This window comes from Bombina bombina, chromosome 2 (assembly GCF_027579735.1).
Source record: "Bombina bombina isolate aBomBom1 chromosome 2, aBomBom1.pri, whole genome shotgun sequence".
NCBI classification, from domain to species: domain Eukaryota; kingdom Metazoa; phylum Chordata; class Amphibia; order Anura; family Bombinatoridae; genus Bombina; species Bombina bombina.
The window spans coordinates 479,308,810-479,319,825 of record NC_069500.1 but is presented as its reverse complement, the minus strand read 5'-3'; the positions used below and the strand labels follow the sequence as shown (position 1 = coordinate 479,319,825).

Sequence of the window (11,016 nt, the reverse complement as noted above, 5' to 3'; positions counted from 1 at the left end):
TGCCCATTCAGCGTCCGATTTCTCAGTTGTGCTGCAACATGATGAAATTGTGGGCCTTGTGGTATTCTCTTCTTGTTCTTTACTGCCTAAGGTTATAGGTGGGATTGGAGTAGCTAGTGAGTGCCTTCTGACATAAGGCTCTGAAGCGAGTTTTGCTGTAGTGTCGAGAATTGGTCTCAGTGGCTGTTGAATATCCCTCTTATGGATCTCATCTCGAGCAATGGTCATTAGATCTGTAAAGCTTACATCAATATTGCACTCTAGTTCTCTTAAAAGAGCACATATAGATAAGGATGATTCCTCCATGTTAAAGTTGAGCATATCACCAGGGACCACTTCTGCTGATCTAATGTCCTTAAAATATAGATAGGGTGCCTCGTGGAAAAAAAAAAGATGTCCGTTCCCCAGAGGCTGTGTCAATTCCCTTCACGGGATAGTAGATAATAATCTTCTGTATTCAAGTTACCGGGTGTTGGTGACATCTCCTAGTATCATGTACCCTGGTTTAGGAGTGATTTAGGCTGCACTGAGAGGTTAAATATAGAGAGATTTTCAGAGCCAGTCCGGAGCTATTGTAAAATGTGACCGCTCAGATGCAGAACTTGCTCCGCCCCCCCAAGACAGTTAGTTTTTGACTAAACCTCAGGCACCTCTACACCTTGTGTTACTTCTATTTTTCTCCATTTTCCTTCGGTCGAATGACTGGGGGTTGTGGGATGGGAAGTGATACTTAATAGTATAACTGTGGTGCTCTTTGCCTCCTCCTGCTGGCCAGGAGTAATATTCCCAACAGTAATTGATGAAACCGTAGACTCACCGTATACGGAAGTAAATAAATTTATCAGGTAAGCATAAATTTTCTTTTCTGGTGAGCCTGAATGCTCGCACAGAAACAGGGGCCTCAAGCTCCATACAGAGTTTGATAAATCGGACCTTTAGTCTTTGACTAGAAGGGTCTGGAAAGAAGCCCAGAGGGCCCCTCTGTCCGAATAGCAGTCTGGGGCTCATAGAAACATATAGAAACATAGAATTTGACGGTAGATAAGAACCAAAAAGGCCCATCAAGTCTACCCATATTACATGTTACTTTTTCCTTAGGATAGCCATATGCATGTCCCAGGCATTTTTAAATTCCTTTACAGTCTTTGTGTTTACCACCTCAAATGGAAGTTCATACCATGAATCCACCACCCTTTCTGTAAAAAAATGCTTCCTTAAATTTCTCCTGAATCTGCTACCCTCTAACTATAGAAACATAGAATTTGACGGTAGAAAGGAATCAGGCCCCAGCGAGATTTGAACTCGCGACCCCTGGTTTACAAGACCAGTGCTCTAACCCCTGAGCTATGGAGCCATTTCTGGCTCACCATCATCAGAGTTCTCCTCAATGGTGGAATAGCCATCAGACAAATCCTCAGTAATCACAGAAATGACAAATGGAGACAGCACCTGTTATAGGAATGCACGGAGGAGACTTACCAAGTCTCAAACAGCCACATAGAAAGCAAAAAGGTCCTCCAGCGCATTATATAAAAAAATGAGCTTTATTATTTCATCATGGGTCCAATAATAAACAGCAATGTTTCAGGCCTAGCTCAGCCCATCATGATGCATGTTGAAGGGCAGAGCTAGGCCCTAAACGTTGCTGGTTATTATCTTACCCATGATGAAATAATAAAGGTCATTTTTTTTATATGAGGAGCTGGATTACTTTTTTGCTTTCTAAATCCTCAGTAACACAAGCAGGTGATAAAGTAAGATCATATGAACACACAACAGCAGATCCAGAACTTTCAGTTTCCTGAATCACATGTAAAGATAGGGCATCTTTGCTAAGTTCTTTAACAGAGTTGAATTCACAGTAATCCTGTGGAACTGCCACAAAATTGGAAATACAAGTACACTGTTGGAGACAAGGCACAAAACTGCCCACAGAAGTTGCAGACTCAGAGAGTTTAGAAATTACAGCCCCAGACTTATCAGAAGTCATACAGTCTGGCCTAACTCAGAACTCTTTTGTATAGATGTCAAGACAGTATAGGCTGAATTACTTACAGGTATGGTAGACATTCTTGGGTGTCTTACGGGGCAGAAGGATATCATATGACCAGAGTCCCCACAATAAAAACATAGCCCTGGTACTCTCCCCCTAGCTGACTCAGTAGCAGAGAGTGGAGTCTTGACAGACTTGAGTCCCAAGGCTGTCTTCAACTTTAAAACGGATCGGGGGAATAAAGCTTCCCAGGAAAAGAAGAAGACACAGTCTGAGCCTCTTGTTTGCAAAAATGTTTGAAAAAATATTCTTTGATCATCCTAAAGTGACTGGAAAAATGATGACAATGGCTCTATAACAGACAGCAATATCAGTGGGGAATCCTGAAAGGCTTAAAACAACTGCTAGATCTGCTTTTGAAGTATGGCTTTGGCATTTTGTCATGTTCAGCTGAGCAGAAGCCATGCTCAACTGAAGTGTATTGCGAGGAAGGGACTCATATACAGAGGTACCAGACATAATGGAACAAGACATAAGTAAGATCTTAAATAAACTTTATTGCAGACAAGCTGACAGACAGAAAAGCTTAATACTGGGGACAGGCAAATAGCTGGAGACAGCAAACACTGGAAACAGCAGATACTTGCAGTTGCAATTAATTATAAACAGCAGGAAGCATGCAGGTTCATGAAAGTACAGTTTGTGCAAAATACTTGAATATGCAGTAGCAATTATTGATAACAAGGCAAAGGCATTCAGGTTCAGGAGAGCACAGTTCATGGAGAATACTTGATACTGTAAACAGGCAAATAACTGGTAGCAGCAGACACTGGAAACAGCATGTGCTTGCAGATGGCATACAAGCAGACATCAATACCTGGTACTGCAAACAAGCAGATAGCTGGTAACAGCAGACACTGGAAATAGCGCATACTTGCAAATAGAAATAGTAGCAGGGGTGGACTGAGCAGTCTGGCAAATAGGACCTGGACCAAGGGACTGGCACATAGGCGGGCCCACCAGGGGTGTCACCAAGGCAGCCAATCCCCATGTGCTTGTAGTAACTAAACAGTTAATGGTGGGAGGAGTGGAGGCCCTGTTCCTGGAAGGGGGGGGGGCGTCCGTTGCTCTGGGGGCCTATGAGTGTGAGTCTGGCCCAGGGGGGTCTGTCACTATGGGGGACCTGGAATGTGGGGTCTGGCACTGAAAGTTAAGGGACTTGTCTCTGGCCCTGGTGTTTGGGGTCTTTGGCCCTGGAGGTTGGTGGCCCATGGGGAGGCCGGGGCATTAAAGCAGGTGGATGAAGGAGGGACATAAGCCGTGATGGGGCCCTTCTCTAATTTGTGCCTGGGATCCCTGGTTGGTCTCAGTCCGCCTCTGAATAGTAGACTGGTAGACAGCAATACTTGGTAATGCAAACAGGTTGATAGCTGGTGGTAGTAGACACTGGAAACAGCAGCAATGTAGATAAAGTCAGGATCCAAATAATGTAGTCAAAAACAGGCCAAAGTCCAGTACCAGCAGACAAAACAGAGCAGATGCAGGAAGGCTATCACAAGAAACAGGCTTCAATGCCAAAGCCCTAAGCTGAGGAAACTAATAAAATAACGAGCTGTACCCGAAGGAACAGGTAAGAAAAGAACAGCATGTAAATCAATAAGCTGATCCAAGTAACAATCTCCTTAGGAGCAAGAGTTCCAAAATGTCTCAGAGTCCCTGGTTCAATTGCTGGTCAGTGCTCACCTTTTGACAAATTTCAGGGCATATTCTTTATGCTAGGTATGGCACTGCAGGTCCAAAAATCTGGTCTGAGGTTTAAAGGGACTGTCTACTCCAGAATGTTTATTGTTTAAAAAGATAGATAATCCCTTTATCACCCATTCCCCAGTTTTGCATAACCAACACGATTATATTAATATATGTTTTACCTCTGTGATTACTTTATATCTAAGCTTCTGCAGACTGCCCCCTTATTTCAGTTCTTTTGACAGACTTGCATTTTAGCCAATTAGTGCAGACTCATAAATAACTCCACGGAATTATCTATATTGCACACGTGAACTAGTACTGTCAAGCTGTGAAAAACTGTCAAAATACTTTGAGATAAGAGGCAGCCTTCAAGTGAGCATACCTAGGTTTAGCTTTCAACAAAGAATACAAAGGGAACAAAGAAAATGTGATGTTAAAAGTAAAATGGAAAGTTGTTTAAAGTTGCATGCCCTATCTGAATCATGAATGTTTAGTTTTTACTAGACTGTCCCTTTAAAATGGGTATCAGACTGTAGATCTAGGAGTCTAAAGTCTTAATCTGTTTAATTTGAGGCGCAGTCTGGGTATAGAGATACAGGTCTAAGCGTTTAACCTGATACCTAATGTTGATATGGGGCTGCAAGTCCAAGGATCTGCTCTGAAACCTGATTCGGGTATGGGGCTCAGTCTCTTTACCCTCCCCTTGAGCTCCATCAATTTCCTTCCCATTTCTCATTTACACTTTCAGTCCCCCTGTATTCCTTCTCTCACTCTCTCCCCATGGATTTTTTCACGGTTCCACCTTTCACTCACCCACATGAGCAGGGGACATTGTTCACAGTAACGGTCTATGTATGCAGAGGTTCTTGCTTTGGTTGATCCCTGTTGTAAACCATGCGGCTAGATTTAGAGTTCTGCGGCCAAAGGGGTGCGTTAGCTACGCATGCTTTTTTTCCCCCGCACCTTTTAAATACCGCTGGTATTTAGAGTTCACAGAATGGCTGCGTTAGGCTCCAAAAAGGGAGCGTAGAGCATATTTACCGCCACTGCAACTCTAAATACCAGCGTTGCTTATGGACGCGGCCAGCTTCAAAAACATGCTCGTGCACGATTCCCCCATAGGAAACAATGGGGCTGTTTGAGCTGAAAAAAAACCTAACACCTGCAAAAAAGCAGCGTTCAGCTCCTAACGCAGCTACATTGTTTCCTATGGGGAAACACTTCCTAAGTCTGCACCTAACACCCTAACATGTACCCCGAGTCTAAACACCCCTAACCTTACACTTATTAACCCCTAATCTGCCGCCCCCGCTATCAATGACCCCTGCATTTTATTATTAACCCCTAATCTGCCGACCGCACACCGCTGCCACCTACGTTATCCCTATGAACCCCTAATCTGCTGCCCCTAACACCGCCGACCCCTATATTATATTTATTAACCCCTAATATGCCGCCCCCAACGTCGCCGCTACCGACCTACACTTATTAACCCCTAATCTGCCGACCGGACTGCGCCGCTATTATAATAAAGTTATTAACCCCTAATCCGCCTCACTCCCACCTCAATAACCCTATAATAAATAGTATTAACCCATAATCTGCCCTCCCTAACATCGCCGACACCTAACTTCAAGTATTAACCCCTAATCTGCCGATCTGAGCTTACCGCTACTCTAATACATTTTTTAACCCCTAAAGCTAATTCTAACCCTAACCCTAACACCCACCTAAGTTAAATATAATTTAATTCTAACGAAATAAATTAACTCTTATTAAATAAATTATTCCTATTTAAATCTAAATACTTACCTGTAAAATAAACCCTAATATAGCTACAATATAAATTATAATTATATTGTAGCTATTTTAGGATTAATATTTATTTTACAGGCAACTTTGTATTTATTTTAGCCAGGTACAATAGCTATTAAAGAGTTAATAACTATTTAATAGTTACCTAGTTAAAATAATTACAAAATTACCTGTAAAATAAATCCTAACCTAAGTTACAATTAAACCTAACACTACACTATCAATAAATTAATTAAATAAACTACCTACAATTATCTACAATTAAACCTAACACTACACTATCAATAAATTAATTAAATAAATACAATACCTACAAATAAATACAATTAAATAAACTAACTAAAGTACAAAAAATAAAAAAGAACTAAGTTACAAAAAATAAAAAAATATTTACAAACATTAGAAATATATTACAACAATTTTAAACTAATTACACCTACTCTAAGCCCCCTAATAAAATAACAAAGCCCCCCAAAATAAAAAAATGCCCTACCCTATTCTAAAATTAAAATAGAAAAGCTCTTTTACCTTACCAGCCCTGAAAAGCTCTTTTGCCGGTAAAAAAAAAACATACAATACCCCCCCCAACATTACAACCCACCACCCACATACCCCTAATCTACCCCTAATCTAACCCAAACCCCCCTTAAATAAACCTAACACTAAGCCCCTGAAGATCTCCCTACCTTGTCTTCACCACACCGGGTCCCGATCTGTCCAGAAGAGCCTCCGATGTCTTGATCCAAGCCCAAGCGGGGGGCTGAAGAGTGACGTCCATCCTCGGGCTGAAGTCTGGATCCAAGCGGCGGCTGAAGAAATCCATCGTCGGGCTGAAGTCTTGATCCAAGCGGGCGCTGAAGAAGTCCATCATCGGGATGAAGTCTTCTATGAAGCAGCATCTCAGATTGAGCTTGCATTCTATTGGCTGTTCCGATCAGCCAATAGAATGCGAGCTCAATCTGATTGGCTGATCAGATCAGCCAATCGGATTGAACTTGATTCTGATTGGCTGATTCCATCAGCCAATCAGAATTTTCCTACCTTAATTCCGATTGGCTGATAGAATCCTATCAGCCAATCGGAATTCGACGGACGCCATCTTGGATGACGTCATTTAAAGGAACCGTCATTCGGCGAGTAGGCGTCGGTAGAAGAGGATGTTCCGCGTCGGCTGGAAGATGATGGCTCCGGAAGAAAGAAGATTGAAGATGCTGCTTCATAGAAGACTTCATCCCGATGATGGACTTCTTCAGTGCCCACTTGGATCAAGACTTCAGCCCGATGATGGATTTCTTCAGCCGCTGCTTGGATCCAGACTTCAGCCCGAGGATGGACGTCACTCTTCAGCCCCCCGCTTGGGCTTGGATCAAGACATCGGAGGCTCTTCTGGACAGATCGGGACCCGGTGTGGTGAAGACAAGGTAGGGAGATCTTCAGGGGCTTAGTGTTAGGTTTATTTAAGGGGGGTTTGGGTTAGATTAGGGGTATGTGGGTGGTGGGTTGTAATGTTGGGGTGGAAGTATTGTATGTTTTTTTTTTACAGACAAAAGAGCTAATTTCTTTGGGGCATGCCCCGCAAAGGGCCCTTTTCAGGGCTGGTAAGGTAAAAGAGCTTTTCTATTTTAATTTTAGAATAGGGTAGGGCATTTTTTTTATTTTGGGGGGGCTTTGTTATTTTATTAGGGGACTTAGAGTAGGTGTAATTAGATTAAAATTGTTGTAATATTTTTCTAATGTTTGTAAATATTTTTTTATTTTTTGTAACTTAGTTCTTTTTTATTTTTTGTACTTTAGTTAGTTTATTTAATTGTATTTATTTGTAGGTATTGTATTTAATTAATTTATTGATAGTGTAGTGTTAGGTTTAATTGTAGCTTAGGTTAGGATTTATTTTACAGGTCATTTTGTAATTATTTTAACTAGGTAACTATTAAATAGTTATTAACTATTTAATAGCTATTGTACCTGGTTAAAATAAATACAAAGTTGCCTGTAAAATAAATATTAATCCTAAAATAGCTACAATATAATTATTATTTATATTGTAGCTATATTAGGGTTTATTTTACAGGTAAGTATTTAGATTTAAATAGGAATAATTTATTTAATAAGAGTTAATTTATTTCGTTAGAATAAAATTATATTTAACTTAGGGGGGTGTTAGGGTTAGGGTTAGAATTAGCTTTATGGGTTTAAAAATTTATTGGAGTAGCGGTGAGCTCCGATCGGCAGATTAGGGGTTAATACTTGAAGTTAGGTGTCGGCGATGTTAGGGAGGGCAGATTAGGGGTTAATACTATTTATTATAGGGTTATTGAGGCGGGAGTGAGGCGGATTAGGGGTTAATAACTTTATTATAATAGCGGCGCGGTCCGGTCGGCAGATTAGGGGTTAATAAATGTAGGTAGGTAGCGGCGACGTTGGGGGCGGCATATTAGGGGTTAATAAATATAATATAGGGGTCGGCGGTGTTAGGGGCAGCAGATTAGTGGTTCATAGGGATAACGTAGGTGGCAGCGGTGTGCGGTCGGCAGATTAGGGGTTAAAAAATTTTAATAGAGTGGCGGCGATGTGGGGGGACCTCGGTTTAGGGGTACATAGGTAGTTTATGGGTGTTAGTGTACTTTAGAGCACAGTAGTTAAGAGCTTTACAAACCGGCGTTAGCCCAGAAAGCTCTTAACTACTGACTTTTTTCTGTGGCTGGAGTTTTGTCGTTAGATTTCTAACGCTCACTTCAGCCACGACTCTAAATACCGGCGTTAGAAAGATCCCATTGAAAAGATAGGATACGCAAATGGCGTAGGGGGATCTGCGGTATGGAAAAGTCGCGGCTGTAAAGTGAGCGTTAGACCCTTTCCTGACTGACTCCAAATACCAGAGGGCAGTAAAAACCAGCGTTAGGAGCCTCTAACGCTGGTTTTGACGGCTACCGCCCAACTCTAAATCTAGCCGATGGTGATTGTACACATACTTGCAATAAAAGTCTTAAACAGCAAGCCAAGGTTCCACTTCTCTCCGTTGTAGAGTCTCAATGAGCTTTTAAACTCAAAGCTTGGTTGTTATCAACATTTCCATAATTTGGGACTGATTTATATACACACAAAAATACACCCACACGGTTTGTTATATCCTTTTAAGTGCACACTATCACATTGTTTGTGTTTGTGTTTAAATTGTTAATGTATTGAGATAAGAACACTGCTTCCGCTTTCTTATTGTCGGAGGAGCATTCCTTTAAAAGGAAGATGAAACCATTTATTTTTTTAACAAATATATATGTCCCAAGTTTCAATCATAATACCCTGCAGTCAGCTCTTACAGCGCTATATTATTCACAGTGGATATTGAGGCTCCTATCTAATTGCATATATAGTCCTGAATATTTGTACATCAAACTAAAAATTACAGCCTTAAAAATAAATGTGTATGTTTCTCCTTGTACTGTAAATATTTGCCCCTAAAAGAACTAATAAGGCCAAGAAATGAAAAGTCAGACTTAGCAGAAGCATCCCACATACTAAGAATCTAAGACCCCAAAAAAAACGTAATGAGTTAGTTAAACAAACAAAATACAGTTGCTAGTATTTTGGAGAAAATTAGGGGATTTTTTTTAATTAACCAGAGATCTTGCAGGTAGCATTAACCAGCCACTCGTAGTTTGCCCCTTTACGGGCGCACGTGAAATTGGCGCTCCACCCTCAATGAAGACATGTGGTTGTCATCCTCAGCTAAAGCAGTTATAAGGAAAAATAAATGGCCGCTGCCATGTTCTAACTTAAGTTTTCTATTTATCTTACTCTCCTGCTGATAAAAATTAGGCAAACAGATATTAAAAAGGCAATAAAACAGATTGAGCAAACAAGGCTGTGTGGAACATAGGATTGTTATAGTAATTATCTAACAGGCATACCACACAGCCTTGTTTGCACACTATATTTTATTGCCTGATTTATGTATGTCCATAATTATCCTCAGTGGGAGAGAGTTAAACAGAAAACTTAAGTTCAAACATGACTGCATCCAATTACTTTAAAGAAACTAGAGTACTTAATAGAAACAAAACCATTACACTTATATTTTCAGTATCTTTTAAAAAACTAATATAAGGGTCACTTACAGTCTTTCAGCCATTTACTCCCAAAATTGATTTTTGCTTTATCCCCCAAATTGGTCATCGAGTTTCTTGAGTGATCACAATGCAAAATAGATTTGTAGGTTAAAAGCCTGCAGCTGCAAACGCCTGTTCAACAGAAAAGGCCTGAAAATACCTTTTTGCGTGTTAAAGGGACATTAAACCCACTTTTTTTCTCTCATGATTCAGATAGAGAATATAATTTTAAACAACATTCCAATTTACTTATATTAACTAATTTGCTTTATTCTTTAGATATCCTTTGTTGAAGAAATAGGAATGCACATGGGTGAGCCAATCACATGCATCTATTTGCATCAACCAATCAGAAGCTACTAAGCCTATCTAGATATGCTTTTTAGCAAAGGATATCAAGATAATGAAGCAAATTAAACAATAGAAGTAAATTAGACAGTTATTTAAAATTGCATGCTCTTTCTAAATAATGAAAGAAAAAAAATTGAGTTTCATGTCCCTTTAAGTACCTGTTGTCGAAGCCAGGAGGTCACACGAAACTGACAAATACAATAGCCCTTTCACTCCTCTTAAGTTCACTGTTTCAGAGAAATACTCATTTAAGTTAAGCTATAGCAATCTGTTTCCATGCTCACCATTGCTAAACAATCTGAATGCTATTTATATCTTGGTGCGATAGACATACTGGGCATGAATGCTCAATCGCTATATTGTCCCATGTATTGTTTGTAAATATATTTAAGTTTATGTTTGTAAATGTTCCGTTTCTGGTTTGGTGTGTTTTTAACAGAATATGGAGACTAGGGGTTTCCATTAAAAGGAATTATCTTATTATTATTATTATTATTTATTTATAAAATATTTTACCAGGAAGGATACATTGAGATCTCTCTCAATTTCAAGTATGTCCTGGGTCCACAAAACATTGCATTGATGCAATAGGGTACAATATATATACCAGCTTCTAGAAAAATGTTTTGAGTAGATGCAATGAATAATATACAAAGGTAAAAAAACTGTTCTTCAGTAACTTGTATGAAAAATGTGGTACAAATACTATCACTTGACGACCATAATAAAAACAAGAAGTTTGAGAATACAAGTAAAAGGAAATGCACTTTATTAGTAACATTAAAATGCAAAAGCTGTTGAATAGGGTCATTATGATAATAATGTGAACTCCCCAGGAACAGGGTATCCAAACCTGTAAAGGAAAACAGACACATTAAGACCTGCTGAAAATACAAAAACAATAATAATACACAATATATGCAAAATTTAACATAGAACAGGTAGGAAATATATAATCAACCTTGACAGGTGAATTCTGTTTGGAGATATGCAGAGAGG

The 11,016-nt window shown here is 39.7% G+C and overlaps 1 non-coding gene across 1 annotated transcript; it reads right to left on the bottom strand.

Moving 5' to 3' along the window:
- Positions 1-1,281: 1,281 nt before the first annotated feature.
- Positions 1,282-1,354, bottom strand: TRNAT-UGU (transfer RNA threonine (anticodon UGU)). Its single transcript has one exon. It is a non-coding gene; the product is annotated as a tRNA-Thr (tRNA).
- Between the last annotated feature and the right edge of the window lie 9,662 nt (positions 1,355-11,016).